Source organism: Dreissena polymorpha, chromosome 1, assembly GCF_020536995.1.
Source record: "Dreissena polymorpha isolate Duluth1 chromosome 1, UMN_Dpol_1.0, whole genome shotgun sequence".
NCBI lineage: Eukaryota > Metazoa > Mollusca > Bivalvia > Myida > Dreissenidae > Dreissena > Dreissena polymorpha.
In genome coordinates, this window is record NC_068355.1 from 35,205,653 (window position 1) to 35,227,630 (window position 21,978).

At 35.0% G+C, this 21,978-nt stretch overlaps 1 protein-coding gene and 1 long non-coding RNA gene across 3 annotated transcripts in view; one reads left to right on the top strand and one right to left on the bottom strand.

Moving 5' to 3' along the window:
- LOC127876684 (uncharacterized) overlaps positions 1 to 21,978 on the top strand; it is a 203,952-nt gene that overhangs the window by 54,146 nt on the left and 127,828 nt on the right. The window lies entirely within an intron of this gene.
- On the bottom strand, positions 4,055 to 4,767 carry LOC127876941 (uncharacterized). The gene is made up of 2 exons (XR_008048162.1): positions 4,612 to 4,767; positions 4,055 to 4,309 (listed from the first exon to the last, which is right to left on the bottom strand). It is a non-coding gene; the product is annotated as an uncharacterized LOC127876941 (long non-coding RNA).

Here is a 21,978-nt window from a genome sequence, read left to right on the forward strand (position 1 = left end):
CTTTTTTAATTTAGGTAATTACTTTTTATGAGGAACCTTAATGTATACACTATTTCAAAATATAAAAGAAAATGATAATACTTTTCATTCATAATATAATACTTAAACAAAAAAATAAAATCTTACTAAATCTGGTAGGATTTTCTTGTGATGGCAGATATTGTATGTCAGAGCAAGGAACGACAACTCTGCGCGGAGATTGGTGCAAGGTATGTAAGCATAACTTGATCAAAGTGCTGAAGGCACTGTAGGTGTTCGCTGTTGTATAAGTTTAGACCCAACTCAGTTTAAAAAATTATGGTATAGCTTTTTATATTGCCAGTTTCAAATGAACACAACCCATTCAAATTTATAAAGAATGTTTCTTAAAGCACTGGTCCAGATGTGGTTTTTTAAATCATTAATATAAAATACAATTTAAGCTTTACTCAGAAATGTCGTCCTTGATTAGCTTGTGCGAATTGAACAGGCTAATCAGTGTGCACAGACTAATCTTATTTTACATGCCTTAAGCCCCGTTTTCCCTGAAAGCAGCCAATATGTACAGATTTCAATGTTCACTTTACAAGCTGTTTAACACTATTAGTCATGAGGCACGAATGACAACTCTGCTATGAGAATGGCATTTGTCGTCTGCATTATTTAACTGCAACAGGCAGTGGTTGTCTTTCCGTAGCGTAGTTAAGCCTTCTAAGCCCATACTGATTTGCAAAATATGCTCTGTAAAATTAGCGTGAGCTAACACTCACACTAACAATCATAATTTCACTTACAGCTGAACCCGACTGTAACTTTCTGATTAATCTGGTGATGTTAAATAAATAACTGAAAACAACAAAACTGAAACATTAACTCCCAAGGTTATTAAGATATTAATTCAATCATGTTTGACAGTAACCGTTCTGATCTGAAATATATACTTTGTAGCAATCGGCTCGACTGTAAATGAAATACATTTATTAATATAAATTATATAAATAAAGCGTCTGGAATGAATCTGGAATGGAATAATAATAGTTTGGAACGTACGTGTATTCTTACTATGCGTTTTAAATAGGCTGAACAGTATTTAACCTGGACAGACACAGAGAAAGCGCGTTATATTTGACTCGCAGAGGTCCCGGGTTTACATCCTAGGGAAAACTATTTTACTTGACATTATAATTATTGCACACTACTACCCATATGGCAGTTTTTTTTTCGGACAATTCATTTAACATTTGTAAGAACCAAAAATACAACCTACGCGCAGAGATTTGACTGGAACCAGCATAGCTGGATCAAAGTCCTGCCTCCATAACCAACCACGTGATGAAAGCCGAGCCACGCGTGGTACAACATTTTATCCATTGTTATCTTTAATTTTTTTATTTAGGTATTTTTTCATGAACCTAAACTTGTAAACTATTTTTAAAATATAAAAAAATGAGATTGCTTTTAATATAGAATAATAATCCTACCCAATCTGGTAGGATGTTCTTGTGATGGTAGAGATTGTATGTGAGAGCAACGAACGTCCACTCTTCGTAAAGATTGTACAAATATGTTTTTCTTCGTCTCTTTCGCCAATATGATGTAATCACTGTGAGAAGTTTAGTAGTTCGTGGATCATTTTAACAGACAGTTTTTGTTTGTATCCATATTTGCATTAATTTCGCGTTGTCTCCATCAAACGTAGTTTGCACTGCTTGACATATAAGCGGATGCTTGAAAGTCTGTATTGTATCGTGGATCGTTTGAAAGATGTCCAAATACACTGGCTCTACACAAGTAACACACTTTAGAATGCCTCAATAAGCCATAGGCAGTTAGTGATGCAATAAAGAAAAAATTGTTTAAATACAATACGTGTCATCGTACGATAAAGATGCCCCCAAGCAATTTTTATGAAACGGCACAGAATGGAGACCTTCGTCTGAACTGGAATTACAGGTGCATGTCAATACATGTTGTATATGCTATGTATACATGCAATAATATAATATCTATGATAAAGTTTATCAATATGGTATTAAAATCACAACCACCTTAACCAACACCACCACCACCGAAACCAAAACCACCACCACCAATACACGTGTGCAAATTTTTTGTTATTGACCCCTACCGGTCAAACCTTATGCTTATGGTAGTGTGAAATACATCAAAATTACTTAATTTAATAAGCATGTGTTCTTGTTTAAAAATTTACTGTGTACTGCACGGTTATGCACGGTTATGCTTTACGCAACGTGAAATTGTTGTCACCGATTTCAGACGTATTAAAAGATGTATTCTTATACCTTTAGATATCTGCACAAACTGCAAGAACATTTGTGTTGTATGCACTAAAGATTTTTTTTCTAATACAATTCAATAACTTGAGATATTTAAAAAAATAAAGTTCTTTACATTCTTCCAGTCTGGAATAAGACTGCCACTGGTTGTTTCACAATATGTGGCTGAAGAGATAAACGATCAGGCCTACGTAAAAAGAGTGAATGGCGTGAATGGAATACATGCGTATCATTGTGTATTTTTGTAATCTTGTTCTCCATCTGAAATTTAAATATATGAAGATCATCGTATTTGATAGTAAGGTAATTCGGAAATTTAACATTTATTCTTTCCAACCGGATCAACTTCCCACCCATACATGCCCACCCATTTTGGCCCAACTATTCACATCTTCCATCTAGTCTAGCACTGCAATGGTCGACCAATCATTACAAATCGTTTTCTTATCATGATTGTAGATGAATAACTGCAACATTAACATTCCATTATCTGTGCTTTTACCATTTAAATTACTTTAATTCCAATTCCGAAAGACTCCCATTATAATACTGCAAACTTTTAAAGCATTTTGTCAAGCCTTTCTTACACCTATTGCAAGCCTGGTATAATTTTAAAGATAGATACGTTGTTTTTGTTATTAATTTCAATAAAATTGCATGTCATACGAATTCAGACACCAGTACAAACATCGTTTTGGCAGCCATATTTCGACAAAGCATTGTTCGACAAAAGCCCCATACAACAGAAAACGCAAATTAAAAGTTCATTTATTTTTGTGTTCACGTTTTAACTTACAAAGCAATTGTCGTCATCAAAATATCCGATATTAGAAATAGCCACATAATACAAGTCTAAGATTATTAAATAGTTTTTATGCAAGAAGAGAAAAATAACTCTTTAGAAATTACGCACTACGGAGGGACACTCGATGTTTTAGTTGAATGTAACCTAAGATGGCGGCGTTTGACAAGGTTACGCATGCGCAATTAATTTCCTTCTATATTACATATAAAATAGTTGAAGTTCGATATCAATTTTTACCATGATCAAGCGCATACCCACTATATCATCATACATCATTGGAAAGATTAATGCATAATCTTTTGAAAAAAATGCATGTCATTAAATTCTATACGCGCAAACTCAAAATATTTACCTTAGAATAGGCAAACCGGTTTTGACAGCTGTGCAGACAACCATTTTGGGCTCAAATAGTATGACCTACTTTCGAAGCCGGGAACCATCAACACAAAAAGTAGAGCACAAAAATGGCTTATTTTCTTATTGCTTACAAATATACCTTCAAGTTGATACCAAAACCAACCATTTGCAATGTATTTTACAAATCCTAGGCAGCATGCACTCAACAATGTGTGCTAAGTATCAAACTGACTGCATGTAACCCTAAAAACAGGAGTTCCGGTTTGGGGTTATGTGACCTTTAAGAGAACCCAACCCCTTCAAATTTAAATTAAAGGCACTTTTCCCACAGGTATAATCTGTTTTGAGAAAGATCACAAAGTTCCGGTACAATGACACACAGATTAATTCATAAAAGTTGCCGTTGAAAGCGCCATGCGTAACAGCGTTTCGCGTCAAGAATTAAGGTAGAAAAGCCAAACTCGGTTACATCATACATGCAGCACTTAGACTCCATACAAGGCATGTCTTTCGATTCTAATAGGCAAAGCTTATCTTACATATGGCTTAATAAGTGAAAAAAATCATCAATGGCAATATTTGTGCATCAAAGCAGGTTTTGAACTGGATTCGAACAAACTTTTTATATTTTTTTTGCACATTTTAGGTAAAATCCATGTAGAAGCAGCAATGCTGATGTCATTTGACCCAACAAAAGGGCTCGCTTGCATGGAAAAACAACACACTTGGCTTCCTGACTAAAAAAAGTCATCGTCAGACATGAGCTTTAAGTCTTTTGTCACACCTGGACCTATGATTCCTCGGCTCGAGTTCCGTCTAGGGCAGGCTCCGGAAAGTGTCAGTCTGGCCCGGGTGCTCAATTCCGTGTAATCTGAGAAAACAAAAAAGGTTTTTTGTGCGCATTTGCCCATTACGGTGCCAACTAATGTAAGTTAGATACAATTAGAGTAAGCTTTCAATAGTCTTTCTCGCTTTATTTGCTGCAAATGGTTAATTCACCACGCCGGCATCACATTGTCGGGCACACCGGCAAAGTTATCGCCACAAAGTTTGGTTTCAGAGCTGCAGTCAATGTAAAACACACAAATTTCCTAATTTTGGTGACAAAAGTGTGCCAGGATATCAAAGAAATCATTTTACAATAGATTTAATTGAAAATAACGGCGTACTAACCTGCAAAGACACCGATCCTCTCGACACGACTGGGCGAGTGTTGAGGGCCGTCTCCGAATCAGTCACACTGTACAGTTTTTGATGGCCTGTCACTTCAGCCGGACTTGTAAACCAATTGGACGACAGTTCAGGCAGAGCTATAGACCCATTTCGACACCGCCTACAAATGCACACTTAGGTTTACGCATAATATTAAGGTCACTTAAATACAGATTCCCTGGTGTTTTTCATGCAGGGTCTATCGCAACAACATTCTTCCAGGAAAGAAAGCATAATATTATTATCATTTTTGTGTTTTCAGCTGAATACTTGATTTTACTTGAACTCAGCGAGATATCCAAACAGGTAAAATAAGGCAAAGTAGTGTTATTCTGAGTAGATCTGCCTGAATGGGTTGAAGGCGAAGGCGGATAGAAGTGTAGGTCCAAAATTGGCGGGCATTTTTAACAGAAAAAGGCTCAAAAAGTAAACAATAATAATAAATACAGATGAAATAAAGACATGCATTAGGTTCATTATTGAGATTGATGCAAATTAATGTCAAAATGGCACTGAAAAACAATACCGGGTGTTTAAGTAGTCTTAGAATATGTCTCCCGAACAGGTTTCGGTGTGATTTTCCAGCATTTACCCCCCTTATGACCCCAAGTGCAACAGCCCAATTGCAAACAGCCCTTATTTGGGTCAAAATGACATCTGGCAGTTATGTTTTGCAATACAGAGAGTTTTTGATGGTCAAATGTCAAAATTCTGGCAGACGACTAACTTGGTCGGATGTGCTTAAAGGTTACGCATGCGCAATTAATTTCCTTCTATATTACATATAAAATAGTTGAAGTTCGATATCAATTTTTACCATGATCAAGCGCATACCCACTATATCATCACACATCATTGGAAAGATTAATGCATAATCTTTTGAAAAAAATGCATGTCATTAAATTCTATACGCGCAAACTCAAAATATTTACCTTAGAATAGGCAAACCGGTTTTGACAGCTGTGCAGACAACCATTTTGGGCTCAAATAGTATGACCTACTTTCGAAGCCGGGAACCATCAACACAAAAAGTAGAGCACAAAAATGGCTTATTTTCTTATTGCTTACAAATATACCTTCAAGTTGATACCAAAACCAACCATTTGCAATGTATTTTACAAATCCTAGGCAGCATGCACTCAACAATGTGTGCTAAGTATCAAACTGACTGCATGTAACCCTAAAAACAGGAGTTCCGGTTTGGGGTTATGTGACCTGACAACGAATTTAGAGAACGAACATAAACCATACATTTTAGTAACGAATATAAAACTTATAATGTGATGAAAAAGGTAAAATTTGTTTCTTACACCTATTAATGTGCAATATCTGTACATTTACTATGGTCTGATTCATACAATGTCAATTTCTCAAACAAATGAATCGTGCACTGTACATTTTTTCAAGTCAGATAAATGAGTTGCTCCCCTTTTCTTTAAATATCATTCGGTGACCTTGTGTAGAAATTCACCTAATATCGATGAATTTGGTAATATTAATCAATGCGCTTTAGGAAACGAAGTTGTTTACCATTGCATAATCTTAGGAGCAACTCATTTTGGCAAAATTGCTTTTTTTAATGAAATTAATATTGTAATAAACATGTACAGTTAAGGTAGCAAGAGGCAATGATTTTTTTAAAATGGGAATATTTGAATGATATTTGGCATTGATGTTATACTACTTAAAACAAACATAATGATGTCTTTCTTTTTTTATTAGGATGAAAAATATATTTTTTATGATTTTTTTAAAACACGTAAAAAAATAGGTGAATTTTTCTGCTGTTTTTTTCTGCCAAAAATCTGGTTCATTGCCAGCAAACAACTGACATTTGCATTTAACCAGCTATTTTGGCCATTTATAAGTTATTTTTATCTATGTGAATGCCTTTTTAGATATAAAACACATTAAAACATATTAATAACACGTATTTTTTATTGGTTTTGCACTTTTTACTGCAAAGTTTATGGCAAAATAAGGGGGCATACAAATATATATTTATGTGCGTGAATAGCCTTTGTCTTTACTGCTATCAACAACAACTCTGCAGCTTTTTTAAGGTTTTATTTTCAATGATAACTAATGGTGAACTAACACATAATTTGTTGACACAATTTATATTTGTTGTGCATACACAATATACAAATACTTGTGAAATGTCCAATTACCCGACATTACATAATGATGAATTAAAATGACACATGCCTCCCAATCACGATGACGAGTTGTTCAAATTAAAAAAAAAACAACATTGTTGATGTTGTTTTTTTTGTCAGTCAAAGGTAGCATATAGGCAAAAACTAATCCCAAAGATTGAATTTTTTCATAAGTGATGATTGATGAATCATTTTACTTCAACTTCACTCTCACATGTCAGACCGACAGTGTCACGAGCAGACATAGTGGTCACTACAAAACAATGAAATTCTTATGGGGGCTTTCAATAGTTTTGACAAGTTTTATATGTTGTTCACTCAATTAAAATAAATTGTCCATTAGGTAAAATAAGTTCTCAAATTATAAATACACCCCAAGAACAACAGCCAATACTTAAATAAGGTTAACATGCAGACAATAGTTCACTGCCACACATGTTTAACAAAAGTAAAATCATTTGCTTCATTAAATAGGTTCAAAAACCAAAATTCTTCTTATTTAAATAAGACCTAACACTAGTTATTTGAACTTCAATGTATCTGTAAGTATTTTTCCTAAGATAGGTGACTAACAAACCTATCCAATGGTTTAAAAAATCTTATATTCAGTTATCGCCTATGGCGATTTCTTCCTGATTTCTTCTCTTTCCCCCCCCCCCCCCACGCTGCCTTCAGCTTCTTTGCCTCAATCTCCTCTATCGGGGCGCATTCACAAACGGCAGCTTCTTGCGGTACTCTGTAACATGTAAATGAACATTTGAGCTGCACTCTGGGAAAACGGGGCTTAATGCATGAGCCTAAAGTGTCATCCCATATTAGTCGACACAGGCTTATCAGAGACAACACTTTCTGCTTCAAATGGATTTTCTTTAAGAAGGGACTTTCTTAAACGGAAAATAGCTTAAAGGTTCATTGTTTTTACCATTCAAGGCTTTTTTAAGGCTGTTGGGGGAAGGGGCCTTAGCCTTCATATTATATAGGAAAAAGTGTGTGAAACCCAAAATTTGGGGATACAACTCACGCATTGTTAGTCATAGGGGAATGCAATTTCCAGGTGTAAGTTTCTTTTTTTGGGTTAAGTGCATGAATATAATGAAAAAAATTGAGAGGATGTAGCCTTTTTATGAAAATTTCCGAGGGATTGTAGACTAGATTAGGCTACAGCTTTAGAATTAAAAAAAAAGACTGCTCTTCCTTATCTTGTGATATCAGTCTTCTTAAACTCAATTATGTGATATCTGTCTTTTTAAACTACATTTTGTGATATCTGACTTCTTAAAAGTATAACAGTATATATTTCAAATGCATAAACATTAGTGAATTACAATAATGATGATTAATTAATGTTGATAATAAATGTATTTCAAAATGACCGATACATTGCCATAAAATAAAATTACATGGGGTTTTTGTTTCAAAATGTCATTCTGCTGAAATGTCATTTATATACTAAGAATAATATTTATTGGTTAAAATTGCATATTATTTTTTATCTAGTACCTGATGCGGAAGCTTCAACTTTTCAGCTTTTGCAGCCCGGTCCTGTGTAAATTGACCTGGCTGCGGTGATACACGCTCACTGTGAGACTCCGAACGCTCACTGTTAGACTCCGACCGTTCACTGTCAGACTCCGAACGCTCACTGTTAGACTCCGAGTCAAACTCTTCCCAATCCTGAGACTCTGACTTATTAGTATCAAACATATGTCTGCAAAAAGAATAATTGAAATCAAAGAAATAATATATCTACATAATATAACTAAAATACAGTGACTGTATCGAATTGTTGTTCACATCCGACGTTAAATAAAGATTCTTGTATCTTGTATCATTAATGCAATATCCGAAATACTTGCTGTCCGAATAGTGCAAGTCTGTATTTTGTATTATCGAAACGTCTATTTACAGATATACGAATGAAATCTACCATTACGATATAATGTCGGCATAAATATATCCTTCAATGATGTTTAGCACGTACAACACATTTTTTGGCAACTTTACAGAGCAAAAAAAGAACAATTGATATTTACGTCGTATGAATTTTCAACAACGGCGGCCATCTTGCCATTCATGAAATGGGTCAATAGTGGGTCCATACATTAGCAACAACCAGCAGAATTACGGCATTTTGCAAAGCAATTAGTGGCATGAATGGAAAGGAGAATGATTAACCTTCAAAATAAAAGCAATTTTTCTACTGGGCAATGTATCTTACCTATTTTTCTCGATCTCGGAAATTTTCTTAGGCTTTCTTTTAATCTTCAACGCAACTGTGTGGAAACGAAAGTGCTTTGCCCGCGAACATAAATGTATTAACTTATATGATTAGTGGTTATTTTAACCATATCCAATCGAAAACCACCTTTAAAACGACGTAATTCCGACCCCCTATCGGCACTATTTTTATGAACGAGATTTCGCGCAGGAATTGTTCAGTAATAAATGAGCCGTACGCAGTTGCCTCCCTTGTGCCCATCGCTAGTTAAGGTAGCGCACCTCTAATGATTTCCCATACATGCCATACGTCCCGATCTCGGCGGGACAGTCCCGCTTTTGGGCCCTTTGTCCCGCCGTCCCGCCATGAGACGATTTGTCCCGACATTCGTAAAAAACGATGTAAGGTGTATAGGTTCCCAATAAAATTCGCTATTCAAGCTCTGTTTCGCTAACACTTAACACCGCTAATCCCTTTATTGCCCCCCAATTAACAATCCGATTCTACTTATCGTGTGTACCAGTGTTGTTTATGACACCTTATCAGCGATTTATCAGCTAATTATTGATTTCATCAGACATTCACACCATGGTGGTCTTCCAGATATTGGTCGCTTATTGCTATCGATAGTTTTATAATAATGAAATAAATGTTGAAAATGTGTTTATTTTGTATTTGTTTGAAACGGTTTACAAAACAATTGTTTTGTAAAATTAACGCTACGTCATAAATGAGTCTTTTACATTCAATGTTTAGTTCCAATATAGCGGGATATTCCGAATGTGCAATATACCAAAATCGCAACAAACAGTCCAATAAGTGATACCCATCCTGTCTAGTGTAATTGTAATAAAAACAACGAGGTGCTATGCATGACAGTTTGACCCTACTCCAATTAAGCTAAATACAACGAGGTGCTATGCATGACAGTTTGACCCTACTCCAATTAAGCCGCGACAATTGACAAGTAACAAACTGCGCATGGACACATGCTTAAACAAACATCGCAACAAACAGTAAAAGAGTTACCCATCTTGTCTTGTGTTATTGTAATAAAAACAACGTGTTGTTATTCATGACAGTTTGACACTACCCCAATACAGCGCCTGACAATTCACAATTCAGTTTAATCTGTGTATATAGGAAGAAAACAAAATACGGAAATGTGTACGGCCGCGCATTCCGTGTGTAACTGTTCGGTAGATAGTGTACTGTAACCCGTACTTTCAGTCAACTGGATAGCCTCCCCTGCGTTAATGTTTGCCATTGAAATTAATATAATGAGTATTGTTGTCGTAATGTTCTAGATTTTGTACTCTTAAACAGATGAATATTATCTTCGTTGTTTGCTATTGTCTTATTTAATAAAACTGTTATTGTTATGTTTAAGATTTCATGCTTCATATCAGATGTTTTATGTCTTGAATAAAAGTATCAAGAGTTTTTGTTAGTACTATACTGACTATAGTAAAGGTGGAATGATAGATCGTTTTAGGTGTCCTGCTTTTGGTCAAATGTCCCGACAATTTTTTATGGAATGTCCCGCTTTGGACCTAAAAAATTATTGCATGTATGGATTTCCCGCGATTTCTTCAAAGGTTGAAGAGCCTACTATTAGGTGCCGTAGCCTAGTGGTTAAGGCGATAGACTAGAAATCTTTTGGGATATTCCCGCGCAGGTTCGAATCCTGCCGACGACGTATACTTTGTTGCGACGCGTTTTATTTATTTTCGAACGTAATTTGATTTAATATGGCACATAAGCTATATTTATTGTTAAATATGTTGCAATTTTTATGCACATTCTTCAATTATTAAAATTAAAACTATGTTATGGCGAAATTGGGTGATTTACTGTTGAAAATACGAACCATGCATGTTGCATTTTTATTTTTATTTCAAAAAGTAAACGGTAAATCTGTCTAGTTCTTGGTATTTTTGCTGTATATAGTGTTTCTATAAAAACTAAGTTTAAAATATGACTTAAATGATACTATTTTGAATTTTATGACACTTTGTTTTTTAACCGACCGAATTTTTACTTGGCTGAAATCACTTACATTTCATGGCGCTCTTCCATAGATAAAATTTGTAAAAAATAAATGTCTGTAAAAGAATACTTATTTCATCTTGTTTAAACTTTAAACACCTTTACAGCATCTGTACAAACCAACTGCATGCCCATATTTGGAAATTTGAATGAATTATGGAACTTTTATATACCCCAGGGGTGAAAATAAACTGGACAAAAGCCGAGCGTGGGGTTGGTTTTGAAAAAATCGGTATATTTTTAAAAAAAGCATGGAAAGCCTACCTACAAATTTGCATGTAGTTCAGTGAAATGATGCTGATTAAGAAAATAATTAATAGATTATATTTGGATATGTGCCCATTAGAGGTGCGCTACATGTACCTTAAGTCTGGTAATCTTGCGCGTCCGGTAATCTTGCGCACTTCGAATTTGCGAATCTCGCAGACGACAAATGGTTTTCTTTAGTGATGCAAGATGGAATTTCACATTTTTAGTAATTAACGGATTTAAAAGGTACGTATTTCATGCAAAATTAAATTTGATCATTACATTTAAACACCGGTTGCGTCATCCCTATACATCGTAAACACTGGCCCACTTACAAAAAATTCGAAATGAATCACAAATTCCCTGCAGTCTTTAGCGTTTTCATACTTTAAATTCAGAATTCATAAATCCAACGTTTAATTTAGCATTCCATTGCACAATATCCGATCAGTTATGGTATTTTGGCCATGAAAATATATCGCATCAGACCGACATTGTCCATTATTTCCCGTAGTCAATATTTCCAGCCATTCTGTCAAACCAATTTGGTATGATTTCCGCATGCGCAATGGCCTAGTTTTTATATTTTCTGTTAACTATGGAAGCATGATCGTGATAAAATCAAACCCGTTATGCATAAACATTTTTTTTCAAGCATACCGGTACTTTTATATTAATTGTACACTATTACTAGTGACTATATTATTTGTTGATTTGTAGTGAACAAAAACTGCACTAAAAATCCACATTTAATTTCAATGGTTTTTCAAACTGATTTAAAAAATATTTTTCTGGAATATTTTTTTGTCAATAATTGGACACCATATGTCTACAATTTTGCCTAAACGAGGTCATTACAGAAAGTGCGCAAGATTACCGGACACTGTGATAGTTTGAAAATGAGGTGAGTCATGTTTGTTTTGAAATCAAATTGGACAGTTCTTCACTGAATTAATCAGATATTTTTGTGTTAATAAGCACATGAATTTTTTATTTCCATAATAAATTAAGATATTATGTTGTTAATTTATAAAAGAACATGTTTTTAAACCAATTGACCCTTAACTGCGCAAGATTACCGGACAGCATCGTATGCCAATGCATATCTGTCGCTTCTCGCGATCTTATTATAATAAGACTTATATTTTAATGTACTTGCTTTTAACTCTCAACTTTTACAATAGTTATATGCGCTGGCTACGACCAGTACTATGCCTTTAAGCAAATATCGTCTTTTACTATTGACTATACTTAATAGCGGCACACCAGACGAAAAAACTTTGTATATATCTATTTTATTGTGCCTATCCGTCGTTACGTATTAGACTTTAAGTCAGTGTACCGGATTTCTTTTACATTTTCTGGTGATAGACACTTTTTAACATCCGGCAACTTGATATAATGTACAAAGGCATGTTTTTATCGCGCACATATATACCTCTGTGGTTGTGAGGATACGTTCAGGCCATCCTTAAAAATTCTTTTGTTTGGCATAACCCGACCGACCCACTAAAATCGGCCCGACTGAATTTTGTTACTTTCCCAAAAAAAATTTTTTTGCTCGCCAAAAATTCTTTCCGCTAAATTTTTCCTTTCCGCTTTTTATCCTTTTTGGTTATTTGCGTCATTTAATTGAATGCTCTTTCAAGGATATCTAGAATAGCAATGAACAAAACGCGTACCGGTATTTATTTGAGTTGCCTATTTATTTGACATATGCAAATGCAATTAATTATACTTTAAATACGATTAAACCGCTCCTGTTTTTCTTGTATCCCTTTAATTAAAATACGCTGCTGTCGTTTAGGATAGTTTGGGAGTAAAAAAACAAATTAATCAATTATCCCGGTTCAATTCTATTCGGCAATCGGCAGAGATGTGTAATATTATCGGCATATAACTAATTGTTTAATTATCACTCTTTAATTCAAATCGGTAAATATTCGGTAGAAAGATAAAAAGTGGTCAGCTTAGAAATATTTATTGACGGGTATTGATACGTTTTTGTTTCATTTGCTTATCTCTTTATACGACTTTCCGACCGGTCGCTTTTTTGGAGGCAGGCGGCGATATTAAATGTGTATTCAAATTATACAACATCTGTGCATGAATGACCCAATATTATCCGATAGCTCCACCCGTCCTCACGCTTCATTCGACAACGTCATGTCATTGTAAGCGAGCTCAATGCTGATTGGCCTGCTACCATTTGCACTTCATTAACAATAAGGTCAAGCAATGTCTAATCGGATACAGACCGGGTTTCGTTAACTGTTCGAATTGAGAACACTTTCATTGAAACAAAGAGACAAATATAGAAAACCAGTCCGGATTAAAATGGCGGATGTTTTCAACGAAATTTTACTAGATTTTCGCAATTTAGATGTTTCTTGTGCCAAAGTCTCAATATTTTCGCAAATAACTAAAATGGCGAACGACAGTGCGAGTATTGCGAACGTGTTATTATTGGAATAAATGCTCACTATTACAGGGCTCGCGCTGTCGTTTGCCATTTGCGAAAGTATAGCGAATTTGGCTCAAGAAAAATATAATTTGCGAATATGCTTCAATCTCGTTAAATTTCATTGAAAACATCCGCCATTTTAATCCGGATATTTTTTAAAACTATTTTCTGTTTGTTTCCATGAACAATTTGAAGCGCATATGGTAGCTGGCCAATCAACATTGAGTTCGCTATCGGGTAATTTGGGTCATTTATGCGCAGATAATGGAATACACAGTTGATATTGTCGTCTGCCTACAATATAATGGTCGATGGCAAAAGTCGTTTAAAAAATAAACAAATGAAAAGAAGCTTAACACTCAATAAATTATTTTTAAGCTGATCACTTTACAAATTTCTACCGACTATGGATCTGAATTAAAGGATGATAATTAAATAATTAGTTACATGTCGAAGATGTTGCACCTTTCTTTTCTTGATTGAAATTAAAATGTTATAATTACTTTGTTGTTTTTTTACTCACAAACTATGCTATTGTAAAGTAATATGTCAACCAAATAGTATATTAATTACGTATTTGCAAGGTTACTTGTTTTCATTTTCTGAAGTCAAACGATATGCACATTTTATTTCATGTGCAAAATGCGTACAATTTTTCGGACTGTCGTTTTCAGATAAAGTATTTTTCGTCGATTATATTATATTTTCGAAGTTCTTTATTGAAAAAAATAGACTTACGAATACACGTGCGGTGATACGGACGGTGCAGAAAAAATCTTTACCAGAGGCAGAAGACTTGGAGCTTTATTTGATAATTACCTTTCAGTTTGGTATATGTCGTAGTTCAATGTCAGAAAAAAAAATTACTAAAAAATAAATGAAATCCCTACCTACCTACCCACCAAAATTTACCTGGGTCGGGTTATGTCAAACAAACAATTTTTTAAGGATGGCCTCATTCTGTGCGACAGCATCAGACACAACCAGAGGCCGCAAACCTCAAACTACCAAGGGCAGAACTACTAGATCTACACCTTGGGTACTCCTATAATTCAACAGGGGAATCTTACAACAACAACAACAACATAACCCACTCAAATTCACAGGGAAAAGTCTCGATTTTTTTTTACTATATACTATACAGGGCCGGTTCCAGAGCGGACATAACTGGGGTGGCACACAATTTGTTCTATTAAACAAATGCGAAGAGGGGGGGGGGGGGCGGGGTGGGGGCTTCGGCCACAAGAAGTCAGTGTACAATGAACGGTCATATATCAATACGTTTACACTTAATATAGGTGATTTCAACATAAATAAGTAAATATAAAACGCTGTCTGTTAAAGACGTTTATTTTTTATTTAAAATTGTTATTGACATTCAACAGTACAATAAGTAACAAATACACTGTGGCCAGGGCTTTCCTTAGACCTCAAATCTCAAGAGTCAAGGACTCTTGGGACCATATTTTCAAGAGTCAAAATCAAACTTCTGAGAGTCCTAATAATAACGCAGGAGAGTCCATGTTTTTTTGCAATTTAAGCAAATTACTGAGATATAATATATACAAGGGACAAAATTGTCACAAAACCAGGTTTTCATTGTGAAAAAAAATCTGATAAAGGGAGACAACTCAAACTGAACTTTTGAAATGAACAAGCAAAATTAATCCCCTTTGTAAGTTTGTTTTAAAATAAATCTATTTTTAGTCGTGGCGACCTTGACATTGGAGATATTGACGTGATTCTTTCGTGCGACACACCGTCCCATGATGGTAAACAAATGTGCCAAATGATTTTAAAATCTCATTATGAATGACATAGTTATAGCCCTGACAAGCTCATTTATGGCCATTTTTTACCTTTGAACTCAAAGTGTGAACTTGACCTTGGAGATATTGACGTAATTTTTTCGCGCGACACACCGTCTAATGATGGTTAACAAATGTGCCAAATGATTTTGAAATCTCATAATGAATGACATAGTTATAGCCCAGACAAGCTCATTTTTGGCCATTTTTAGCTCATCTAATTTTTGAAAAAAAATTATGAGCTATTGTCATCACCTTGGCGTCGGCGTTGGCGTTGGCGTCGGCGTCCGGTTAAGTTTTGCGTTTAGGTCCACTTTTCTCAGAAAGTATCAATGCTATTGCATTCAAACTTGGTACACTTACTTACTATCATGAGGGGACTGGGCAGGCAAAGTTAGATAACTCTGACGTGCATTTTGACAGAATTATGTGCCCTTTTTATACTTAAAAAATTGAAAATTTTGGTTAAGTTTTGCGTTTAGTTCCACTTTTCTCAGTAAGTATCAATGCTATTGCATTCAAACTTGGTACACTTACTTACTATCATGAGGGGACTGGGCAGGCAAAGTTAGATAACTCTGGCATGCATTTTGACAGAATTATGTGCCCTTTTTATACTTAGAAAATTGACAATTTTGGTTAAGTTTTGTGTTTAGGTCCATTTTATTCCTTAAGCATCAAAGCTATTGCTTTCATACTTGCAACACTTACTAACTATCATAAGGGGACTGTGCAGGCAAAGTAATGTAACTCTGACTGGCATTTTGACAGAATTATGTGCCCTTTTTATACTTAGAAAATTGAAAATTTGATTAAGTTTTGTGTTTAGGTCCACTTTATTCCTACAGTATCAAAGCTATTGCTTTCATACTTGCAAGATTTATGAACTATCATAAGGGGACGGTGCAGGCAAAGTTATGTAGCTCTGACTGGCATTTGGACGGAATTATGGGCCCTTTATACTTAGAAAATTGAAAATTTGGTTAAGATTTATGTTTTGGTCCACTTTACCCCTAAAGTATCATAGATATTGCTTTCATACTTGGAACACTCACAAACTATCATAAGGGTACAGTAAAAGGACAAGTTGCATAACTCTGGTTGTCATTGTTACGGAATTATGGCCCTTTTTTGACTTAGTAACTTTTAATATATGGTTAAATTTTGTGTTTCGATCCACTCGAAGTATCAAGGCTATTGCTTTCAAACTTCAAATAATAATGTAATAAATGTCCACAACCCCACACTATACACCCCTCTTCACTCCACTCCTCCCTCCTTTGTGATTGAAAATGAGAGTCCCTTCACCTTTAAAAAGAAAATAGATGAGCGGTCTGCACCCGCAAGGCGGTGCTCTTGTTTACCTTTGAACTCAAAGTGTGACCTTGACCTTAGAGATATTGACGTAATTTTTTCGCGCGACACACCGTCTAATGATGTTTAACAAATGTGCCAAATGATTTTAAAATTTCACAATGAACGACAAAGTTATGGCCCGGACAAGCTTGTTCCGCCCGCCCGCCCGCCCGCATTCGCCAATCAAATAACCATTTTTTTCCTTCGGAAAACCTGGTTAAAAAAGCAACAAATAAAAAGATACATGTATGTTAACATTTATTTCTTACATTTTACTGGCACTACAACACTATGCATTTAAACACAATATTTCAATGATTAATAAATACAAAACATGTATTCTAATACAACATTAACTTCATGTATACAGCAGAGTAATATGTCATATGTTCTTCTTTCGCACGTTTGGGGGTGTTAGGAGCACTGTCATTTAGATCTAAAGTACGCTTTGTCGTTGGCGTCTTACACACACTTTCAGAGTTACTACCGATTCCGAATTCGAAAAGGTTTCTCTGCGACATTTTCCGAATGCACTAGCACAATTACACTTTTCACAATTACACTTTATCCAATAACTTTGTTTGACCGTTTCGCGTGGCTATTAAATTAAGAATGAAATACAAAATGTGAAAAAAACCCATTTCCGCTGGCTATCACAGAAAAAAACAACAACATACGGGTGGTACCTAAACACAATAGCCTATATAAATCGGTAAACTATAAAAGGAAATTATTTCTACTCGCCGATAAAGGTGCCTCCGTATTTAATCCCATAAAAAATTCCGACGCCCTTAAATTATTTCATGTGCCATCTTCACGGAAGACGTGCGATAAACACGCCGTTTTCTATGCCTTCTCAAAGGGTCAATTATTACGCCTACATGTATTTTGTAATCAATTAGCTCATGCAAAAATTGTCACTTTGCCACAAGGCCAGTTGTATCGGTTCTATAGTTATTTTTAGCAACTTTGATGCAAAACGTGTAATTTGACGTTGTAGACAGTACATATGCCAGCATAACTTTCGCGCGTCTTTGAACTGAGCAATCATGAAGTGAAACAGTGATGGGTGCATTCAGCTTTGGAAATACATTCTGCCATACTCTGGAAATATCTCAAAATATGCTTTACGGTGTTATGTGGATATGGATGTTATTATTTTATATTGAATATTATTAAAACTGATGCGGATGAGTCCATTCTGTTTTGGTGGGTTTATAGTTCTTCTTAAATGCTCTGAGCTTTTATGAGTACATACGTACAGCTCAGAGGGTCAATAGCTGGGAGTTGGATTATTGCAACTAGGGGGGTTTAATACACGTCTTTTCGGCAAACAGCTGATAACAAACGCTATGATAAATAATGGAAAGTTAATACGCGCGTCATCGAACCAGCAGTGTTTTAATTGATCAATACTAGATTTCTTAATTAACCAAACTCCGCCTACTGGGTGGACTTGTGCTTCGATGATTGGAAACGGGCGTTAACGATAAGCGTGTACTAAATGAGATACTCCGCCCCGAGCCAATTATCGCTTAGTCTTAACAACTTTTGATCTCGTTTACGCAAGTCTGGTATATTCCCCCGGGTCAAATGTGACGCATGACGTAATTTTCTCAAGAGTCAAAAAGGGGTCTTCATTAATTTTCAAGCGTCGAAACCCGGGAGCTCGGGTCAAAGGAAAGCCCTGGTGGCTCCAAATGGTAGGGGGCAGACAGCTAAATTTAACCACACTGAGCTGGTAGGTGGACTCTAACAGTCATCTTCATGATGAGTTCTGAAAATAAAAAAGAGAGAGTATATAGAAATGTAAAGTTCAGTTGAATTAATTATGCAAACATTTTATTTCAAAATACATGTATACATAAATACTGTTGGTCTGATCAATATTTCAATTGCCATATTTTATCAGAGCATGATAAAATGTGAATGTTATTAGTTAAAAATGCACAAGCTGAAAAAAGTGCACAAAACATTTGATAAAATTCAATTTAAAGAAAATTAATATCTACTAGGAGTTAACAGAGCGGAACAGGCATACAATTACAATGTATATCATTGTATGGTTTTAAAACCAGACGAAATCATAGTTAATGGTAAGATAAAGTAATACTCCTACGAAATAATTCATAGTATTTTTAAATACTATCAGAAATCGCGCGCAATCATATGTGACTGATCCAGGTCTTAATGTTTTTTCAAGGGTTAAATTCAGAAAAATAATTGTTGCAAACCCGTGTCGACTGATATTGAGGCTAGTTGTATCTCTTGTTAGTATATATAGTATATAGTAAAAAAAAATCGAGACTTTTCCCGGTGCTCAAATTAAGAAAGAGTGTGTCTTTATGCAAAGGTTTAGATGTGTGTGCACTATTCATCATTCTATTTATGTGATAGACTAGTTAATTGTTATAGTTTACAATCGGGATTTTTTTGTGCATGCGCAGTCACTGGTTGGCAAAAGCGCTGGTTACTGATACGGAAAATATATGCAATTATTCATCTTTTCATCAGAAAATATATGTAAGTCAGAACTTCTAAAATGAATTCTATAACACAATACATTAATTAAGAACTATATCACACCACACCAACATCGGCTTTGGAATAAATTGTATTGTTATTTTTTTGTAACAATTAGGGTAAATGAACAACACCTTAAATTGGTCTTTTAATACCCATTTTTTCACCATAAATGACCTATTCACAGCACCAGCAGACACCATTGAATACATTCAAATATTTTAGTGCTTGATTTGAGAGAAATCCTTAGAATGGACTACTCCCTGCATATTCGAACGACATAGGCACAAAGTGTGGCCCAGTTACAATTATGCGTTACAGAATTTCCGAGTCTGTACTCTGCAGACACTAAATCGCCAGGGGAAGTCTTAATTTACTATTGATAAACACAGTTTTGCTTTCAATTCAATTTTTGAATTCAATTTTATATTGAAAAACATTGTGCTAAAATGTGCCATTAAAGCCACACACCTTATTTGGCATATTAAATTTAAGTATAAATAAGAAACATATTTTATCTATGCCAAATAAAATATATCTGGTGGTTACAAGGTACAAATCCTTCTTTTTTGCGCTTTCCCTTGTCAAAAAAGTGGGCAAAACCCGGTTTTAATCCGTGTTAAAACCGTGTTAAACCCTGCGGTATTGGCACCGGGTTAAAGCGTGTCTTTTAAACACACTTTTTGCTTACTGACTTGGTTTTTTGTAAGTAAAACCTGGATTTCACTCACATAAACCAACACGCTTATACCTTCTTATACCAACTTAAACCAACTAAAACTAACTTAAACCCACTTAAGTGGGTTAAAAGTGAGTGTGTTTTCCTTCTCTATGTTGGCTTTTAAACCCGCTTCTACACATCAAGTCGGTTTTTCCTGTTCTTAAGCGAGTTAAAAGTGGGTTTTTGTTTGAGTGTTAAGTGAGCTAAATGTGTGCTTAACTCAGATTAAACGCAGTTAAAACACGCTTTAAAACCGAGTTTTACCAACTTAAGTTGGTTATAAGTTAGTGTGCTCTCCTTCTTTATGTTGGCTTTTACACCCACTTCTACACATCAAGTCGGTTTTTCCTGTTCTTAAGCGAGTTAAAAGTGGGTTTTTATTTGAGCATTAAGTGAGCTAAATGTGTGCTTTTCACAGATTAAACCCAGTTAAAACTAGCTTTAAAACCTGTTAAATGCTCAGTAAAAACCCACTTTTCACCCACTTGAAAACTGAAAAACTTTTTTATGATAAGAACAAAAATATCATAAATTAAATTCTAATTACTTTTTTTTAAACGATAAAACATAAAACTTTACATATATATCCATATACACAGCATGATAAAACTATTTTGACAGACATGGCATTGTTATAATAAAATATAATAGTGTTATAACATAACATTGAACACAAAGAAAGAACTGAAAAAAGTAAGATTGTATGGAATAAATACAAACAAGAGATGTGGATGTGTTCGTCAGAAACACAATGCCCCCTACTGCACCGCTTTGAAATAAAATTTCTATTTATCATTTGGCAGGTATAGAAATTATCTCTCTTTGCTTATTTTTTCCATTGGATTTTGACCTCTGACCTTGAAGGATGACCTTGACCTTGCACCACTCAAAATGTGCAGCTCAATGAGATACACATGCATGCTAAATATCAAGTTGCTTTCTTCAATATTGCAAAAGTTATGACCAATGCTAAAGTTTTCGGACGGATAGACAGACAGACGGACAGTTCAACTGCTATATGAGACCCTACCGGGAGCATAAAAATAAGTTAATGTTGTTGAAACAGGTGCAAATCTATATAACAAAGTGAAAACAAAGGTTAAATAATCATTTTAACAGCACATTTTATTTACAAAGACTTCAGTCTACTTGTGCATCAGCCGCAGATGCCTTAAACAACCTCTCATCTTTTCTTCAACATCAACCGAAGGCTTGTCAAAGGTTTTGGCTATGACATCTGAAAAAATATGATAGACTATTCATTTTAAAAACATGCAAAAAAACAACAAAATCTGTTCTTAAATAGAAAATACTCTAGCCAGAAAAAGAGGTTAAATATTTGCATATTAAAGAAGTCAACACAAATGAGTTTATTACTGATTGTCCTGGAGACAGTGACTAGAGACACAGACAAAGTTTTTCAATCCCTTACTTCATGAATAAAAAAAACAACTATTGTTAACTGTCACTTGGATTATAAAAACTCCCCCTTTTCACAAATGATGTAATAAAATGATATTTATGCGACTGTAAACAGTAAGTGATCTGAAAAATATTTGTAGAATGTGTATTGAATTTCTATATGGATAATTGGTACTTCAAATTTTTATGATGAAGAAAAAGTACCAATGATTGCATTTCTCTCAGCAGCGGGGAGGCTTGGTCTTGGTGACCCCTTTGTATTTGTTGCTCCCTTCATGGAGCAAGTCACAAGCTGGTGGAAAGTGAATAGTCGGCACATGGCCTGTGCGATGGCCATCACCTCCCTGGTTTCATGCTGG